Source organism: Ascaphus truei, chromosome 6 (assembly GCF_040206685.1).
Source record: "Ascaphus truei isolate aAscTru1 chromosome 6, aAscTru1.hap1, whole genome shotgun sequence".
NCBI classification, from domain to species: domain Eukaryota; kingdom Metazoa; phylum Chordata; class Amphibia; order Anura; family Ascaphidae; genus Ascaphus; species Ascaphus truei.
Window position 1 is genome coordinate 77,295,500 of NC_134488.1, and position 21,952 is coordinate 77,317,451.

The following is a 21,952-nucleotide window of genomic DNA, read 5'->3' on the forward strand; positions in this document are numbered from 1 at the left end:
CCCCCCATTATCTTGATTTAATAGTTTGACCAGGGGAGAGAATTAGTGCTGCAGTAAAACATGAAAACTTTGATATAATTGTGTTTGTGATCAGTATCTACCCCACTATGTTGTTATGTTTTTGAGTGTACATTAACATTTTGTCCTGTATGTTTATCGATCTGGTAATTGTAATAATATGTTTCCCATTCCTTACTGTTGTCTCTTGTTTTCTTGTGTAACTTAGCAGCCTTATGGGCACGTGCCAGAAATAGGCACAACCCTATCACTAGGATGCAACTTTTCAGAGGGTATTTTCTGAGGTTATGTGGGTGCACTTATTTCTCCTGCTAAACATCCCATAATATTGTTGAAACATTGAACCAAAGGTCTTCTCAGTATATTTTATTATACATACATTCTGTAAAGTGCAGGCTTTTAGCACACATACCGCTAAAGTATATACCTGTCGGTGCACCATGGGCATTATGCTATTACAAGAGTGCCCTATATCTGTAATGCAAAGGTTAAGTGTTGACTTACTGATGATTATGTGCAAGACATTCATTGAAAACCTGCCATTTGTTGAAATGGCATTGGGAAAAAATAGATTTCCTTTTCTTCTCTTGAGATGTTGTGCACTTTTCTAATTTTTTCCCCTAGGAGCAGTAGCCCCCTTAACATTAGAATGGAATACAGGATGTTCAAATTGGGTGTGTTAGGTGCCTTTTTATGTATGTAATGAAAGCTTATGTATGTAATATAGATTAGTGTAGTAAGATTGTTCTGTCTCCTTTGTGTTTTTTTTAGTTAGGGAAAGTGCCCCAGCCAGTTAGCGCCCAAAGTAATACGCCTCGGATAGCTCAAAAGAGGAAGCCTATGCCTAACAGGGGTTCCCCACGCAGGAGCTCTGTGGCATAGTTGGATCGGCCCAACCGGTAGGTCCTCTTCTATCTCAGACATAGTATGCCTGGAAGAGGTATTCAGTATACAGAACTGGGATACTGATTTCGATGGAAGAGGGGAAGTCCAGCCCCCCAAGGGGCCTAGTTAATGTGGAGCATTACGGATGCTCTATAGAAAAGGAACAAGCTAACTAATGATACGCTAACCAAGCCTATGCACCTCCCTAGCATAAGCGTTACCTAGAGAAGCAGCATTAAGTAGAAACATGATTGGTCGCCAGTCAATGTATGTGGAAGGGGAAATGTCTTGATGTGAAGAGCATTATTAATGGCTGTTAATAAAGCTCCTGTTGGTTCTATAAAAGTTCCTGGTGCCCTTCATTATTCCATCTGCATATATACGCCCAGGCTGCACAGATTCAGCACCCTGAAAAGGTATGAGAGACTGAGCAAAGCCATGTACATAGTAAACGCCTTAAAAGCCAGGCAAAGAGAGTTTAAATGATTTCATTATTTCTTTTTGTAATAGGTTTGAAACATAGGTCTTTGTATCTGACCCGCGTTGATTTCTGTTCCAACGACCCCCTGCTTCCTAGTATACGTACTTCCGTATGGGGTGCCGGTATCTCTCTTAGGAGCCGTGGCTGGGTTCACAATATGGCGACTTTAAATGTCCTGCATTGCACAGGCCAATAAGAAGCCGCAATGTCCTTGGACATTTAAATTGAAGAGAGATACCGACACCTCATATTGTGGCACATATAACAGGGGGTCCCCGAAATCAAGACAGGTTAGCTCCGGAGACCCTTTGCTTCAAACCTATTAAAATAAATCAAATTAAAAAAGAGCCGCGAAGACGGCTCCTTTAAAAGACACAGTATCAGTTTAGCTACAATGTTTTTGATATTAGATTTAGTTGCTACAGTATTGCTACCTGTTTGGCCAATAATATTTTTGAGCATCATGACCTAACAACTGCTTAATAGAGGCGAGTAGAAATTGATTTCAGACATCAAGGAAATGTCCTCCCATCGACAAAAGGGCCTTTATTTACAGTCAAAATAATTGTATTTCTATAAATGTCCTTTAGTTTAAAATACAAATTATACAGCTACCAATATTCCCCAATTCTCTGGGTCTTCATCATTGCATGTTTTGTTTGTTATTAGATATTTGTATATATGTGGACAGTTTTGAGAAATGCCAAGGTATAAGATATAGCCGCTCTTACTGTTTTCGGCGCAGCGACCAAAACTCTGGAAAAACGTGGTGCTGGAAGCGCCGACAGCGCTTCATGGGGTCCATTCCTTTCATTGGGACTCCCTGCCGCATTAATCCGCCCGGGTCGCAATCGGCGTAGTGAAATATTCTTAATATGTTACCCATGGGCGATCATAGCCCTATTGTAATTGTGCAGGCATATGATGAATCAAATGCTACAACACTTTATATGTTGTACTTAAGTAAATACTTGTATTACTTAATATTAGTTTTGGATGCTTGCTGCATTCCTCATTCAAGCTCGTGACATTGTGGGAATAAGTGAGTTTAATCACCCACCCTTATATAGTTTGTACTTTTACATGTCTGAATTGTTTTAGAGTAGCATTTTCACTCATCAGCAGCAGAGGGCACTAAAGCGCTTTACTTTATTTTTTAGACCATTCAAGTTTAGAAGTGTATGTTTTTTTCTGTCCGCACTTTGAAATTAGGCTACATTTCTACAAACTGTAAACGAATGCAGTGTACAGTATATTGCTGAAGTTTATGCTATATAACATTAAAAAAAAAAAGAAAAATACACAATGTCAAAATGTGGAAATAAAAATTGTTCACCCAAATTTGGGGCTATACATACAGACAGAAAATAAATGATGGTGAATAAAAAGTGGCAAAACAAACTCCACCATATAGTGTACAGCAAAGAAAAAAACACTTGTGAGCACATTCCCACGTCTCAGACAGGTCTATAAACCTGCCCTTTCTCATTATCTCTTAGCATACAATGCTTCCACGGTAGCAGGGGATTCTGGGTAATAACATAGAAATGAGCACTTGCAGTGTAACACTTTTTGCTACTAGTCCATTTTAACATTGCCCCCTTTAAGCTTTTGCCTACAATAGAACACATCCTTTTCAGCACCGCATGGGTTAAAGAAGTGCATAGCCAGTAAACCTATCACAGACAACTACCAGCTTCACATTGAAAAGCCTGTATAATCATCCTCACACTGATGAGACCCAAAAGGTTGAAATAGCCATCTGTGAGTAGGTGTACTAGCGCTTCTTTAACTCTGGCTGTGCTGAAAAAGTAGTGTAATACAGCAGCAGTCATAAGCCTATAGGGGTCCATGTTAAAATGGACAAAAAGCAATAACACTGTGAGTAGTAATTTGCACGCTGCCACGGGTGCTCCATAAAAAAAAATGTATTCTAAGTGTTATAATAATACTGGGAGAAATACTTCCCAAAATAGGCACAATCAGTGGACACAGGCAGAAGGTGAACATATTATTTGTAAATATTCAACATATCAGCCCCCACACGAACCTTTGTCAAGAACAATCAAAAACATGTTTAATTGTACTTGACAAAGGTCCATGTGGGGGCCAAAACATGGACTAATTCAAAATAAATGTTCACCTTTTGCAAAAGTTCACTGGTATACAGGTACAGTATGTGCATATTTTGCGATGTATGTCTCCCAGTATTATTACTTAACTTAATTTAAATAGACATTGTGGCCCATATGTACTAAGAATTCTTCTACCATAGGCCCATCAACTTGAATGCCAGCGTCGGAAGGTACCATATGGCAGAACACTGCTTAGTAAATAGGGCCCTGTATATTTTAACATAGTAAAATACATTAATGTAAAATATCATCTGTATTGATCAGATGGTACCTATATGTTTTACCATTAAACAGACCACAAACTTCCTTCCAGATTGCAAACATCTTAACTCGTTCACTAACTTGCTTACTTGATCCTGAGAAGTTTAAATGAATGTTGAAATGCAGTATTTTCAAGTGACAATAAAAGTACTAGACTTTGAACTTCAACTTCAAATGCAAACAGCTTAAACTACAGTAGTGCTGCTCAATCCAGTGCTTAAGCCCCACCCCCCAACAGGTCGGGTTTTCAGGATATCCCTGCTTCAGCACAGGTGGCTCAATCAGAGGCTCAGTCTCTGACTGAGCCTCTGATTGAGCCACCTGTGTTGAAGCTGGGATATCATGAAAACCTGACCTGGTGAGTGGGCTTGGGGACTGGAGTTCAGCACCTCTGCATTAAGGTATACTCCTGTAACGAAAAATATTAGGAACACACTTGGGTTAAGGAGCAGGGTACTTTTTATTTTTACTTTAATCAAATAAAGTAGTGATCCAACCTATCTGTTTCTCTTTCTGCAGCTACAGTATTTCTATGTATTACGATTTTTACCTGATACACTGTGAATTCACATCCAAAAAGCCATTGACACACTGCCCCAGAAATGCATCTGGGTCTAGTCTATCTAATATAATGTGGTAAGGGTCACAGCTGACTTGCCTGATCCTATTACTTTGTAATTAAACGGCATAGACATCGTCAAAAGGTATTTTTCCAAACATCCATTTGTACTATTTTGAGTTCCCAGACAGAAACAAGTAATTGAAAAAAAATAATTTTAACCATGTTCATAATTTTTAGGTTGTAGGCAAAGAGCGTATTACTATATCAGAGTTTTACTCCACTCAAGTTCAGTAGCAAAATATCCAGATTTAGAACCGACAATAGAAATACCCCAAAAAATCAGAAAAATGTCAACATTAGATACAGTACTTCATTCTCAATTGGTGGCTGAATGAAAAAAGTACTACATTATTAAAACAATCAAATAATACAAAAAATCATAGAACATATTGTCGGAGAAGGTTTTATTTTTTTAGAGGCACTAAGATGAAATGTCATTTTATAACCGCTAATTTATAAAACAATAGATTCTATTATATTGTATTTTCAATTATATCCTTATGCTGGCCAAGATTTGGAATCTATGAGAAAGATTTGAATGATGAAGGGAAAGGTTAATCTTCCATCAACCAACATGTACAGTACATTTAAAATTGTATTTTTTGAAAATTGGGAAAAGATATATTACATTTTCTCCCTTAAATTAATTTTCCTTAGAAATAGGACAAGCTGTTAACTATATCTACTATATTTTAAATAGTATCTTAATATTGGCCTTTATCAGTGTCAATTCTAATTTGCAAACAGTCAGCTTGATTATTTGCACAGTACTTTGTTTGTTCTTATGTTAGTAATTTAGCATAAAGTTCAAGCACCCATTGTATTTTAACGCTAGCAAAGCACTATTACTGCAGGTTAATAGAGAACTATGATAAAGCATAATGGTGAGTAATTTTAAGGACAGTATTTGATCTTTTATGGCCAGTTCATCGTGCAAATTAAAATAAAAAAAGTCTCCAGTTGTATTTAGTTTATCAGCATCTGGTCACAATCTTGTTTAAAATGTGTATGGTCTCAGTATTCCTAAACTGCAGTTTTTTGTGTTTTTTTTTTTAACATGTAAGGCTCTTTAATGTTGGCATTGCATACACGTGGATTGTAACACAATTTGCTTGTGCATTGTTACTATAAATGTACTCATAATTTTCAGTTCAAAAGTCTGTGAAGTTTATACTGCTTCAGTACAGTACTTCAAACCAGCAGCTATAAAAGCCTTCCTGCATTTGTATCAACTTATCAGTGTGCAGTATCTGTGCCTGCAATCTGATATCACTAGAGATCATTTATTTTGTTATGGTACTGTATCTGGCTGCAGCCACTGTTAAGTTGAGGCCAATAAAACAATCTCTGGCTTTCAGCAATCTGAAATGTATTTCTAAACATATGCAGGCATCACTATTGGTAACGTGTGTGTGTGCGTGTATATGTATATATGTATATGTATATGTATGTATATATATATATATATATATATATATATATATATATATATATATATATATGTATATGTATATGTATATATATATATATATATATATATATATATATATATATATATATATATACAGTATATATATACAGTATATATATATATATATATATATATATATATATATATATATTTTATATATATATATATATATATATATATATATATATATATATACAGTATATATACAAATTGACAAATATATACTGTTTGATGCATTTATTGGCCACTCAGTGGCTTTGCTTATGTTTGGAGTGCCTGTTATCCAGCTATAAATATACATGCTTATACCTGGATAATGCATTCCCAAAGATATACGTAGGAATGTGGGTACACCGTGTAGCCACATGTTATTTACAGGATACTAATAGATTTAACACAACTTCATGTAATTTCCAAAATGTTGCATTTTTTTTACTTCAACAAATGTGTCCAATGGAGTTATGCCAGTTTATTAGTATCCTACAGATGCAGCGGCCGTTATTCGAACATATCACAAAGCCGTTTTCGTGTGCGCTGCTGTACTCCACATTGCCAATCACGCGGTTGCATTCTTTGAATTTCATGGATCCCGATTTCTTCGGGTGCAATTCTTCACGTTTCCATGGCAGAAATGAATGAATTGTAATGTGTACAGTACTGTATCAATTTTAAAGGTTTTTAAAAACCAGAACACCATTTTCTGCACTCAATATAAACTTGTCAAGACGCGGTCATGACGCGACATGACATGGGAATTCCGAGGTATACAACGTGTGATACGTTTGAATAACAGCCTCTGCATCTGTATATCTGTATAAACTACTGTTTCAAAGTTATTTTATGTTTTGAAATATAAAATAAATATCATAAGAACATTTTCTGCTAAATATTTGATTTACAACTGTACTTGCGCTATTTTCTTGATTTATATAATAACCTACAAAGCCGGGCAATTTCAACACATCATATCATAAGTAGTGACATTTTAACAGGCCACAGGAACTGAGATTTACCTTAAAATGTATTTAAATGTTGTCATTGCATATTCGGGAGTATATTTCTCATACCTTAGTTACATGCATACTGTTGTCCTATTTTATTTTGCAATAGCTGTGGTATTATAATGTGCTACAGTATGTATGAAATGTCGTTTTTCAGGTGCACAATTGGCCCATTTAGTTAGATGATATGTTGGGGATCTTTAAACCAGACCCGCAGCCTGACAGAGTAAGGCTAAGGCCCCGCTCCCAGAGTCAGCGCACCTGCGCTGCTGACAGGCGGTGCGCTGAGATACACAGACCGCGATCTGCGGTCTGTAGGGAGCGGGAGCCGGAGCGGGAGGTGGGCGGGAGGTGGGAGGTTTGATCGGGAGGTGGGCGGGAGGTGGGCGGTTTGACAGGGAGGGGGGCGTGGCTTGAGCGGAGGGACCCGCTACTCTCCCCCCCCCCTCCCTCCACGGACTCGGGCTGGAGCTGGAAGGTAAATTTAAACACACACACGCAGGCACTCATTCATACACGCGCCCACACACACAGGCAGGCACTCACGCACTCATACACACACACACGCGCGCACACACAGGCAGGCACTCACGCACTCATACACACACACACACACACACACACACAGACAGAGGCAGGCACTCGGGCACACACACACACAGACAGGCACTCACGCACTCATACACACACACACACACACACACACACACACACACAGACAGAGGCAGGCACTCGGGCACACACACACACACAGACAGGCACTCACGCAACAGACACATACACACACAGACAGGCACGCACTCAGACACACACACAGAGAAAGGCACTCACCTGCTTTCACTCCACACTCCTCCCCGCTCCCCGAAGCCTCTCCTCCTCCCGAAGCCTCCCCTCCCCATTGGCTCACAGCCACACACGTCACGCGTCAAAGCTAGAAAACACCATTCTCTGGTGTCTCCAGCGGCTGACGCGCTACAGCGTGTAGTCAGCTGTGCCGCCAGTGGGGACCGGGACCGGCTCGCGAGGATTCCCCTGCTGGTGGGGAACTCGCGACCCGCCGCCCGCGCCAACGAGCGCAGCGGGACCGAGGCCTTACTCTTGCTGTCGGCTGATTTCTGGTGTGCAACAAATAAATAGAAGTTTACTGACTAAAGTAAACATTAACCCTTATATTCTGCCCTAAAGTGCCAATGCCTTTATTAAAGAGGGATACGTTTGGGAAGTTAATATCAGACCCTTCTCTGAACTACTGCAGTTCAGATGCTGTAATTCTCAACACTGGCTCGGCCTTTAATTCCCGGATTAAATCTGAGGCAAATTCTCGTTTTTTCATTGGGCTTGGATAAAAACAAAGAGAGAACAGTCATTCTCGCTGTGTTTCTTCCATGATTAATACCCCAAAATAGGGAATGTGTGTTGCAGAATCCCAAAAGAAAGTAAAGAATAGGGGGGATGAAAGGTTGAGAAATATAATAATTCATAATTTCGCTCCAATAATAACCTACATTATTTATTTGTATTATTTATCTGATAAACACCACATTATTTTACATAATTATTGCTGAATAGATGACCTAAATAGGGAGCAAAAAATGAATTTCTGATTATTTTGATTGAGTTTATATTTTCCCTATAATCTAAAAGCAAAATGAATGCTCCCAAAGCAAAACCAAAACCTGCAGAATTTGAAGAGGTAAAATAAAAACCCCAGAGTTAGTGAGCATCAGTAACCTATATTAATAAAGCCTCTACATAAAGCATTATAAAAAAATATACATTAAATTCACTTTTTTTATTCAACACGTACTATGTATGTGCTAAAAAAGAATAGCCATTATTTATTGAGATCCTGTATGCACTGTCAATATAATATTTACTTGACACTGTTCCATATTTGAACATGTACATGCCAAATATGTGCTAAAAGGAAATAGTTGTAAAAAAAATTCGTTAGCGCATATAAGCTAATGTATTTTGCACTACAGTATGGTTATAATTCATTAGGCAGTGCATTTAACAGTGTGATTAGGCCTATTTTCGATTTGTGTACACTTGGTCAACATACATGGTGATAATGTGTACTCTGCTCAGAAATACCGATTATTTTTAACAAACATTATTGAAGGAGCGATTTGTGGAGCAATAGGAGAAGGTGGGGCAGGATTTAGTTGAGATATATTGTTTACTATCTACTGTATATTATATTTGCGTGATTTTGTTTGTGTCACTTTACCCTTCTTTAATTTTTTACTGTGGCCTGTACTACCATCTCTGATCTGACTATAACTTTCTGTAACTTAAACTTATCAGATATATAAAACATACAAATAATATATCTTCAATGTGCTGCACTCGCTAGAATTATAATGAGAAGAAGCGGATGCCCTTTATAGGGTTACTGTGGTAAACTCACATGCAAAGCCACTTTGACTTCTTCACTATAAGCACAAGAAAGTCGTGTACTTTGCAGCTATTCATTACACCTGATGATCATTATTTGTAAAGGACAACCTCTTTCCTCACATGATGTTTTTTATTTAATTTCCTAGCCTGCATACTCCTTTATCATTCTCAACCATGAAAGTAAATTAAGAAGCAATGGTTTACTTTCAATTAAGCTTGCAATGGCCCTGAGTGACTGCCTATAATTCTATTTAATGAAAAAAAAAAATCATTATTCCACCGATTTGACTGGCCTTTCTGTCAAGCAAACAGCAGGTTTCATTAATGTGCACGTTAGACTTTTTTAATTATAAAAATATTTAGTTCTGATTCTTTAAAAAAAAAAATCCTCTGCGTCTCAAAGTCTCTGTTAGTTGGATAATGGCGTATAATATAAACTGCAGGTATCTTAGAAACCATACATTTTCTGCTCTCTTTCCAACACAATATTATTAGTGAAGTTTTATAATAATTAGACTATTTCACGCATTTTACCATCTGCTTTTCTGTTATGTTCTCTTTAGAATTACAGCATCATAATTATATTATAAGAGTACATTTTATAGTCCAAATTATCATCTCCAAATTCCTCTGAGAATGTTTCAGTGCTGACATTTGCATTGGGGCTGAAGCATACAGTATTTGCTTCAAAATGAAGGAAGCGGTGCAGGACTTTAAAATGAGACTAAATGTGTGATATTTAGTAGCTGGGATGCTACCATGAGTCTGGTAAATGCTATACATTTTGCTACTGTACAAAATGTCTAGCTGTGATATATTATGGGGAAGCCTCAGTGCCTCATCAAAGCCATAGGTATAAGCAGGGAACTAAGTATAGCCTTGGTGTTTCTTGTGTGTCTAGAAATGATACAGTACTGTAGGTCACGGGAGCGCAAACGTTTGAAGCTGCGCCCCCCTGCCGGGCCTCCCCTGGTCTCGCGCCCCCTCTCCTACCTGCCAGCTGCATCAAATGATGCTCCAGGGTCACATGACCCCACGGCGTCATTTGATGCCATGTTGCCATGGAGACGTGTCTAAATTCCGGTAAGTGTTACTGTTTCTGAGGCCTCACGTGATCCCTGGCATTTAATTTAAATGCCTTGGGGAGGAGCGAGGGACCTCTGCAACTGCCCGCACCCCCCCCCGACAAATGTCCCGCCCCCCCTGGAGGGCGCGCCTCCCAGTTTGCGTACTGCTGCTGTAGGTGGTAAAGTGAAGAGGGATCAAGTCTACACTAGGAATACTTATACTGGTTTCGTTGCAGGACCACAACAGTTTTGAAATAGGACCACTGTTTGGAACAACTTTTATTAGCAGTGAAGTAAACTGGATGATGTGAGAGTGAATCAAGGATGTATTAATTAAACTCCCATTGACTTCCAGGTATGTTCACTTGCGATTTGGTCACACAGTAAAAAGTAAATCCTGACATACGGCAGCCCAAACCTGGATAGCTATTCTATTCCATAATTTTCTTTCCCATACCGGAACCGGAAGTTCTCCTGTGGCTGCTTCGAGTTCCCCTGACGTGGGGTCAAGACTTGACCCCATGGTTAGTAGCAGAGGTGGGCAACTCCAGTACTCAAGGGCTACTAACAGGACAGGTTTTCAGGATATCCCTGCTCCAGCACAGGTGGCTTCACCACAGGTGGGTAAATCAGTGGTTTAGTCAAAGACTGCACCACTGATTGAGGCACCTTTGCTGAAGCAGGGATATCTTCTCCCAATTCTATCCAAAGTCATGGAAAAATGTGTCCACTCCCAATTAAGCGATTACTATACCAAGACAAATTTCCCTAGCCAATTCTAATCTGGCTTTCGTCCCAAACACTCCACCATAACTACCCTGCTTAAAGTTTGCAATGAAATCCAGTGTGGAATGGAACGGGGACTACTCACTGGTGCAGTATATTCCTAGATTTTGCAAAGGCTTTTGATACAGTTGATCATGCTATCCTGCTTAACAAACTCCAGAGCTCTGGAATAGGGAAGCATGCTTTAAACTGGTTTTAGTCCTACCTATCAGAAAGATCCCAACATGTGTCCATCTCAGGCTCTAACTCCAACCCCCTGGATATCACCTGTGGTGTCCCGCAAGGCTCTGTTCTGGGGCCCCTACTCTTCTCAGTGTTCATTAATGATCTTCCCACAGCTTGTAAGGAAGCCTATATACACATGTATGCAGATGACACAATCCTATATGCACACAGCCATAGCCTCTCTGACCTTCAACACATACTTCAGTCTGACTTTTTGAGACTCGAAAACTGGATTTCCCAAAACAAATTGTTTTTAAACACTGACAAGACTGTAAAAATGGTATTTGGGACCAAGACTAAACTTTTAAAGCTTCCAGCGACTGAGCTCCTGATTCGAACAACCGCTAACACCACCCTAACCCCTGTCACTAGTTTTAAATTCCCGGGCTTATGGTTTGACTCCCACTTAACATTCAGAATGCACATTGATACCCTGACAACCAAGACCTATGCCAAACCAGGGGTACTTTACAGGAACAAATCCTCCGTAAGTCTCCTGGTCAGAAAGCGTATCGCACAGCAGACGCTAATGCCAATTATTAACTATGGAGACATAGTATATGGCTCGGCACCTCAAACTCACCTTAGCAAACTTGACACCCTCTACAATTCAATTTGTCGTTTTGTTCTCCAATGCAACTACAACACACATCACTGCGAAATGCTCAAAGAACTAGATTGGTCATCACTAGAGTCTAGGCGCAAAGTTCACCTTTCCTGTCTTGCCTTTAAATTATTTATGGGCAAGCTACCCAGCTATCTGAACAAGCTCCTCATCCCTACCACATGCAGCACTTATCACCTGAGATCAGACTCCAAAAGACTGTTCATGGTCCCTAGGCTCAACTAAGTATCCGTCCGTTCCTCCTTCTCTTACCGTGCAACCCAAAACTGGAACAACCTACCAGAAACTCTCACATCCACCACCAGTTTAAGTTCTTTCAAATCTAAGGCTGTCTTACATTTTAATCTGGTCTGTAACTGTTTCATACGCCCATAATATATTTTTTCTTTAACTGTGCATGCAATGTCTTGTATATAATGTATACCCTGTTCATTTATGTTACTGTATTTGTAACCATGTATTATTTGTCTTAACTCTGTGCCCAGGACATACTTGAAAACGAGACGTAACCCTCAATGTATTACTTCCTGGTAAAATATTTTATAAATAAATAAATCTTGAAAACCTGGCCTGTTGCTGGCCTTTGATGACTGGAGTTGCCCGCCCCTTCCTATTGGCCAGCCCTGGCCAATAGGAACCCACAATATTATCGGGAGATGATGGTGTGACTTTTTGTTGATGGTCAATGTTTAAATTATTTGTAGTTTCTTTGAAACCAACAAACTGCTGTAGCTCACAAACTTAGGGGACGTTGGGGAACCAACAAAAAAATGATTTTAAGGTGGGACTACTGCTTTAAGATAGACATCTTGCTTTTATGGATAGCATTTTATTATATCAAATACAGTACATGTTTTAAATAAATGTAGCAAAGTATCAATACTAATTATTAGTTTGTTCTTTAATTATTATAATATATGTAGCCTAAAAAATGAACACTTTCTATTCCTGACAATTTGTTTTTATTTCACACAAAGTACTCAGTGAGTACTGTAGTTCATTTTAGACTAAACAGTTTAACGCATTTGGGACAACCCTATAGGATTTTACAAGTGGTTTACATAGTGAGATAGTAGTGATGGAGAGATACTGTGATACACTAAGGAGACAGGGCTACAGTCCTTCCAGTACAGAGCAAGGACTACTACTGTATTTGTATTTCTTTTTATTTCTTGGAAGTCTTCAAAATGAGGTAGGCTTGTGTGAATTTGCTCTCTTTTCTTCCCTTCAACGCGTTAAACTTGCCGTTGAAAACCACTTAATTACGATCGAGTATTTGAAGGTAGTCTTCTCAGTAGAAACTAGGGATTGTTATTTGGCACAAATGTTCTTCAAACATCCCTGATCAGAAAAAGTAGAGATCTCCAAAAGTCTTCAAAGTTTTTGCTTGGTGAAATATTTAGGGGCCTATTCTATACGCCTTCATAAAAAAAATCGCTGGGCCGTTTACGCTGCCAGTTTTTTGAGCATTGTTATCACGGTATTCAGAAACCCTCAATTACCTGTGATAGCAAAAGTTCCAAAACGGGCAAGTAGCCGGTGACGTGTTGATCACCTCTCTCAAAAGGGCTTACCCAACGATTTCTTTCAGCTGCAGAGAGAGCTGCACAAAGAGACCCGCCTCTCACTGCGCATATCTTGCCAGCGATCAAAAGATTTTAATATAAATTTTAATACTAATGTAGATGAGCAGAGGGTCTCCGGAGCAGAACCATATTATTTCAGGTCCGGGGAACCCCTGCTTCCCAAGATACAGGCCCCGTTACAGGCCTCCCCTGAATTTAAATGTCTTGTGGGCTTAAAATGCATAGGAGATACCAGCACCCCAAAATGGGGCCTGTATCTTGGGAAGCAAGGGGTCCCTGTTGACAGCGAGACAACATCCGATGTGGATTTACCATGGGGGTTTGGATTAACAGATGAAAATAGAATAAAGAAGAAAATAATGACAGATGAAGATAAAAGAAAGAAGATTTTTGTTACCTGTTCCTGATCTTCAAGGTGGATGGAGATGGATTGCCGGTGATGATGTTGCGGGTCAAGAGCTTCCAGATACGCCGGGAGTCGGAGGGTGAAGACTTCTAAAAGTAAGTACAATATTGAATGTATGTAAATGTCTTTTTTCAGGTTTTTTTATTGTATTTATTTATTTTTATGTTTGTGATTGCCCATTGACTGATATTGTATTCATCTGTGCCCAGGGTACAGATAAATACAGTGACAGGCAATGCATTTTTTTGGCAAATGCTTGTTTTCTATGGATTGTTATTTTTTCTATTTCTGTTAATTGTTTAGATTAAATTGTTTTGAATTTGGATGTCTTGTTTACAGTACATAATAATTGGTTAGCGTTTTAAATTTAATTATTTGTTTCATTGGCTACTGGTTTAAATGAATTAATTGATTTGTTGGCTACTGATTTTATTTCTTTAATTGATTGATTGGATAGATGTTTATTTATGTGTATTCTTATGTTTTAGAATAACATAATTGGAATTATTTTGCTGTTTTAGTGATAATAATTAATTGATGTGTAGTTGAGGCTTTTTAGTTCTTTTATTGTTGGAGTGTTTATGTGCTTGTGTATTTCTTTGATTATTGTGTATTTTTTACCTTAATTATTTTTTATTAGGTTGACCATTGCGTGATATAGTGGCTTATCATGCCTATATTATATGGGTATGTATACCACTGTGCCAATCAATGGGTACAGGGTTGGTATAGTGGGGCCGGGGTATAGTGGTTAGGCCTCCCGAGTGGGTAGTGGGCGATGGGGGTTAACCCCTTAATTACTATAGCGGTTATTAACCGCTAAGGTGATTAAGGGATCCGGGCCATTAGATTGTATTTTTTATTGTATTGTTGCTGGCTTCGGAGTACATGGACCTGCAGTATGCTGATGAGGACGCCCTTCATGATGGGAGGGGTAAGTTGAACGTTTTATTTACTTTATTAATGCTGGCTGGCTAATGTTTGATTTTATAATGGGCAAATGCACTATTATTCATATGTAGATAATAGTCATTTTGCCCATCACTCTGTTTGGGGGAGTTGTTGGGGGTAAAGGAGGTGGGTAGTAGGGTTGTTGTGTTTTATAATATTTATTGTGGGTAGCGAGGATGGGTGAAGTTGGGATTTGACCCTTGGTGGGTGTTTATACCTACCGGGTGGGTAGCGGGAGGGGTTAACCCCTTCATTACCATAGTGCTATTAACCGCTAAGTTAATGAAGGGGTTAGCTCCACCCGCAACCCACCCCCCCCCCCGCAAGGCCTAATCACCCACCAAGGGCCAAATACCACCTTCACCCACCCCCGCTACCCACAATAAACATGGCTGTGGTAGTTAACCCCTTCATTGCCTTAGCGGTTAGCCGCTAAGGTAATGAAGCTGTCTGTAAATGCATTTTTATTGCATGGGATTCATGCCAGGGTCCTCCGGTGCTGATATTAATGGGTATCAGCTCCGGAGACTCCTGGCATGAATCTGATGCAGAAAAATGCATTTTTTTTCTAAGTACTTTCTCCGTCTCTCAGCAGCTTCCCACTAGCCTCACGCCACTTTTCCTGGCATGAGGATTTTTGGAGAAACTCGCCATTCTAGAGCCGCGATTAGCCTCGAGTTTCATAACCTGCCAGTAAGTGGCTTATCGCAGCTCACCCGGTGATCTTTTTTTTGACGGCTGCACAAATTGGCGATCAATGCCTTTATCGCCCACTTATCGAGGCTTACGGAATTGCAGTTGGAATATTGGCCGAAAAGGCCTAGATAAGTGACTTATCGAGGCTTATAGAATAAGTCCATTAGTGTTTCTGTTAAACGTGGCATTTTCACCACTTTTTGTCAGAATTGAGCAACAACGGCAGGAAGTAAAGGGCCAAGTGACCTTGCACACTGACTTTCAATGTTCATGAACTGCAGCAAAAAGTTTACCCTAGTAATGAAGAATTGCAGAAGTTATCACCAGATGACTAACTCTTGTTTAAAGGGAAATTTTGAGATTCATTTTAAAATCGTTTTTTTTTAACGTATAAGACCATATTTATCTTGCATTATGATTGTATTTTTCAAGTAAGCAGTCATACAGTATGTGAATTCTACTCAACACTGACTATAAAGCTATAATAGTTAGCCCACAGGGGACACATCTGCATGAATTCAGGAATTTTGAACAGTGATGGAGGATCAGTTTTCACAAGGTTCTGCTGCTACTTTTTTTATATATTAAATACTTCCTATAAATGTCTAAGCTGCATCAGATAACATTTCACAAGCACTACTGGAAAACTCTACTTAATTCATGCAGATATTCATTGGAAAATTAAAACAAGAATACTTTAATAAAATGTCTAAGCGGATATTCCACTAACTGTACAGAACTGGTGTGTTTCTGATCTTTATGCATCCTTTAACTGAATAAAGACAATTAGATATAATACATTTCTGATGTTTTGCTTTGAAATGCCTTGATGGAACAGAGCAGAACTAATACAAATAACATTTAACTGTCCTTTCTCTGTAGCTATATTATATACTGTATAGACCACTTTTGAATGTCCATCCAAATTTCCTTTATACAAACGCCATTTTTTTTAGCTTATTAAAAATAGTAAAATGAAGAAGGATCAAATATAAGCAACATATCGGGGGGATAATCATATCAGTTTAAACACAGAAATCCCCTATTATATGTGCAGGAATAAAACATTACTAAAATGATATCTCAGCTGTATATTATATCTTGATGTTAAAGAGGGGGGGGGGAGGGGCAACAGGTCGTGTTCTGAAACGCATAGCTCACCCCACCAGCACTGAATGGGTTAATCACTGAATCTCAATGGAATGAAATGGCTTTCAGCACTGGAAAAGAGAAAATTATTTTTACCCTTCAACTAACCTCACTATTCCACACACGGCAGATAGCAGATATGCTCCAGCTTAAGCGGAACACAACACACTTATTGTCTGCATACTGTGTAATGTCAGATGAACAATGAACCACATTGTGATTTAAGGTAACTGTATTTAAAGAATAGTGTATTAGTGTTCTGCATTAAAACAAGTTACTTGAGTTCCCTGTGACTGGCTCCGTGACATTCAACGTACAGTAACCTAGCACGCTGTCATGCCAAACACAATTATTTATTCCATGTACTAATGGCAGCCAGTATGTAAAGGGTTAATGCTTCTATTTCCGCGGTAAGGTAGGGCAAAAAAAAGAAAACAAAGATTTCCGGGTTCCCAGTATACGGTTTCCCTTGTGACCAAAGAGATCAGTATTTTTTTTGCTCTATCTGCATGGAAGTAGGAGAGTTTTCTTTACATCTTCCACAGGCCACATTCACTGACTTGTGTCTCCTGGTGCCATTCTACTGCAATGCTAGCCGAAAGAAAAGGAGGATTAGTGAACAATGCCAACCATGATTGGCATGAGAGCCCCTGGGGGAGAACCACCTGGATGCCATGGCACATTGCGGCCACCTGCCGTCCCAGAATGCTGGCGTTCCTCCATCACAGCCTCGTGTTTTTTCCCTGCGCTCATTTTCCACATCTGCCAGCACTGTAGGGAAACGCCACCTAAGTTATGGAAAGTTGTTTCCCGGTTCATCAACCAACTTCTGGTATTATTTCTTCAGACTTGACGTGACCAAATCGAAGATACTCAGGCAATCATAAATTCACCAGAATATATCCGTTTTCTGAGCACAAAATCAAGAACTAGGATAAGCACCTAAAGTCAAAGCAGCGGTATTTCGGCTAGCACGAAGAATGTCTATTCTATTGGAAGGTGGTTTCTAATTTACTGGTGATATGGAAAGAAGGATGGAAGGAAATGTAAGAGAACAGTATACTTTATTGAGTGTGGCATATAAAATAAGCAACAGCTGTCACCAGCATACAGTACTTAGCACTTTATCTGGGCAAACAATCTAAAGGGGTTTCAGCAGGGGTGTTCTAGTCAGAAAATCCTCATGAATTTCAGCATCTTCAAGGAAGCAATTGACTTTATTTGTGATGCATCATTTGACATGTGTCAATGAGTAGAAGCCTGTTGTGATATATGTCTGAAGGGTTGGTCTGCAGATACAGTACATCCTGTAAAAATAAATATATCTCGTTACCTTTTATAGTTTTATATTTATTTGGAGAAGAACCGGATGCTATCTTGGGTAAAATTGTAATTTTGAAAGGATATTCAAATTCCTCAGAAAAAAGGGAAGAATCTCTTTAGAGGGTTTAATTCCTCCAGATCGCATTAGGAAGCCAATCAGCAAGGCACAAACCTTCTTCAAAAGCATTCAAGGACTTTGGGGGAGATTCACTAATCTCTAATTCCGATTATTGTACCATGATCCTGCGTTAACGGCCATTAGAGTCAATGATAGTTTACACAGGATCGTTGTGCAATAACAGGTTTTGGAAGTTAGTGCACCCCGGCGTATGATTGCAATACTACTGTTTAAGTAGCCAGAGAATGCACACAGATATTTAAGGGCTACAGTATATTCACAACTTCCATAGTGCATGAAATTTAAGTTAATATAAAAATTGTAGTTATTTTATTGCCTAATGTATCAATGGATTGTCACATAAAATAACAAAGGAAAGCAATATTATTTAACATATTACCAATGTGATCTTTGCATAAGACTAGCCAACCTAGTGATAACAATGCAGAATATTAACATTGTAGAAAATAATAACATATCGGTCCCATGGTAATCCAAGTGGTCAGTCAGCAAACCCATGTCTATCTGGCACTTGGGATACTAAAGGCTTAATATTTGCAGGGTGTTTATGTTGTATGTTAACCCATGTGGTGTCTGAAAGCATGAATTTGCAATGCACTGGTTACCTCAGGCATCAATGGGGTTCAATTACAGTATTTAGTTCCATAGGGATTTTTAAGAAATCCTTTTACATACTGTACTCCTCATGCATGATTTTACCTCAATTTTAAATCAATCACCGAAAGAATTATTATGCAAACCCAAAAAGGATATCATTGGCGCCTGATAATAAAGTATCGGTACGGTATAACCAGTACATACAGCACCGACAAAGTTTATTGCAGCAAATGCCGCCGGTTCACCGGGATTTACTCCGGCTGGTGCTGAGGAAAGTCAGCACATCAGCCGCATCCAGCCGCGTCCCCTCCGTTCCCCCCCCCCCTCCAATCCGCGCGCAATTTAAACATCTTCCCGACCCTCTAGCTGCGCCTGCTGTGCCCCTCTGCTTCCCCGCTCCCCCGCTTACCTCACTTCAAACCTTCAGGGGAGTCGGGGAAGCCGGGGAAGCCGGGGAAGCCGGGGAAGCCGGGCGCTCGCTTGACTGTGACGTCACCGACGTCACGCGAACGAGCCGCTTCCCAACGCTTCTCCACGCTGCCGCCACGCATCCTGCCGAGCGGCATTTGCTCGAATAAACTTTGTCGCTACTGTACAGATTATATCTATATGGTACTAGTTGTACTGTACCGAGACTTTATTATCTTTTTTGGTTTTGCACAGTATTATCTTACATAGGTAGTCAGTCATGTTTTTCGGCAGCCGCCTATCACCAATATTTTTGTGATTATTTGGGTTCACACATTATTTGTATATAGTTCATTTGTTAGCGCTATACTACCCCCTTTTTTTCTCTGAATGCCTAAGGCTGAGTCCCCGCTGGCGCTGAGCACGCTTAGCGTGCTTACCTTAGTCAATGTGGATTGTCACATCCACGCTCACGCTGTGTGCGTGCGCTCATGCCTGGACACACACGCTCACCCACGCTTGGCGCTTGGGTAAACAAAAAAAATTAACTTTCGAGCGAGCTCAATTTGCCCGCAAAGCCCCCCCCCACTCATGCTTGGAAAGTTGGTGACGTCACAGCTCTCAAGCATGAGCGGGGTCAGCGCCAGCAGGCTGCAGCCTTATTAGTCACAATATTTTACATCTCTTTTTTTATCACACTGGGTTTAGCAATATATCAATGTTATTCAATAAATCCTATCTTCCATTTTTTTTATACTGTGTGCGATATTAGATAAAGTTGGACTAAGTTTAGTGAATCTAGCTCTATGTGTTCAGATAATTCAGTATGTCTTTTTAATCTCAGAAGTGGTACGTTTTCCTAGATAGACTAAGACTGGACAGTAGCAGCCCTAAGCAACAGAGCCAGAAAATAGTCTACAACCATGACATCTAGGAAACCACAAGACGTCCAAGCAAATAACGAGAGCTCTGGTGCTAATTCGTCAAAGAAGAGAAGCTGTATGTTGAATTGAATTGATTTAATGTATGTGACAGCTATTTAAGTTTACTGGATGCTCCCTGTTTTTTGTCCCCCATCAATTCACATAAATATTTTACATTCCAAAAATGCTTACACATAAAAGCAGATTTGTTGGGGTTATCATTAAAAGAAAGTACTGTAAGTAATACCTATAGTGATCATAAAATTACAGACAATTGATTGAGTAATCATGTATTGTGTAGATTGTGCTTTAAAATAATGTTATTTGAGTCATGTTTATTAACATATTGTCTCATACTGTGTTCATTTTTATGTCTATCTAGTGTTAGTAAAAACTTGAGACATGTTTTCTGAAGACACTGCACCACCTTTAATGGCAGGTATAAACCTTCATAGGAAAACAGAAAGAAGTGCAAGCAAATTCGACAATAAAACAGTAAATATGTCTGCATGAACTTTAAAACCTAACTACAGAGTACTTCTCAAGTGGAGCTGTATTAACAACTTGCTGACATTTTCTGCAAGTTAAGAGCTTGTTGTAAGGTGCTCTCCGATAGGTCACCACTCACAAAATGTTTTGCAAGCCATTACACAGTCTGAACTCCAGCAAAGTAATACAATTGCAGTGCAGCTGCTCCCAGCAAGAGGCAAAGGTCATGGCACTGTGTATATAAGCAAGCTGTGAAGGGTACAGCAGTCCAAATCTTACCCACTTGCATTTTAACAGAAGCAGAAACATACAGCAATGTGCCTCTTATTTCAGCTCTGGAAAAACATTTAAAAGCATGGAGAGATTTGTTTTTATAATTCGATTCCTATTGCTACAGCCTAATCCAAAGCCTTTGGATTCTGGATAAAGTTCAGAAGAGCTGCTTTTGGAACTGGTAGTGTTTATTGGAAAATTACATCTTGCCTAGTAAATGCTGACAGTGAAAGTAGTCAAGTCTATTAAAACAGCAACAGAAGACACTATTAAGAATGTATTAAATGATGACAACAGATGGCGCTTGGCAGTAGCGACTACTGGATAGTTAACACTTTTTGAAAACATGGAGACTGTCCCTGTTGGACTAGCAAATACAATGTCCTCAGCTAACAGGGACCTAACCAGAAATACATGTTTATAAAGCAAAATGTAAACAACCAAGGCCAACATGTTTTAGTTTGCTAGAATCTAAGTGCCAGATTTTTCCCATTGGCCAATGTTCTCATAATTACACTTTTGAGCTTACTGTTCAAGCTTGGAATGGTTACTATTGCCTTGTGTTCCAGTATCTCTCAATAATGCTACAAATTCAACATTGTGCACAAATCTTTAAAAAAACGTTTAGTGGAGCAAATAAACTTATTAAAATATAAGTGACTAAAAAGTTTATTCTGCCATTTATTGATACCTTTAATTCACTTCAGTTTAAGGATATCACATTCAGTCTTTCACAAATGAGTTTTTTTCCCCATGTAATATGTTTTGAGTCTTGTAAAAGGAATGTGTCATTATAACTTTCTATTGGTGACCCAGTGGTCATATTTGTAGTTTTTTTTTTGTCTCCCAACTGGCACAAAAAAACGAAAAATATTTCAGGACCTAGGGGGACGCTGCAGGTTGGTGGACCACAGATCAGGTAATTTAAATAAAATGCAATACCCAATTTGGAGGGGAATGTTAATTGAACCCTTTAAGTGCTTAAGGGTCCAGAATGCCACTGCCCCTCCAGGAAAACTCTGATCACTTGTG

General features: G+C 39.2%; 1 long non-coding RNA gene across 1 annotated transcript in view; it reads left to right on the forward strand.

Moving 5' to 3' along the window:
- Window positions 1–21,603, forward strand: part of LOC142496497 (uncharacterized) — a 51,194-nt gene extending 29,591 nt beyond the window's left edge. The window contains exons 3-5 of the long non-coding RNA XR_012802021.1: window positions 10,581–10,699; window positions 20,099–20,234; window positions 20,541–21,603. This is a non-coding gene — a long non-coding RNA (uncharacterized LOC142496497). The remainder of the gene's footprint in view (window positions 1–10,580; window positions 10,700–20,098; window positions 20,235–20,540) is intronic.
- Window positions 21,604–21,952: the final 349 nt, after the last annotated feature.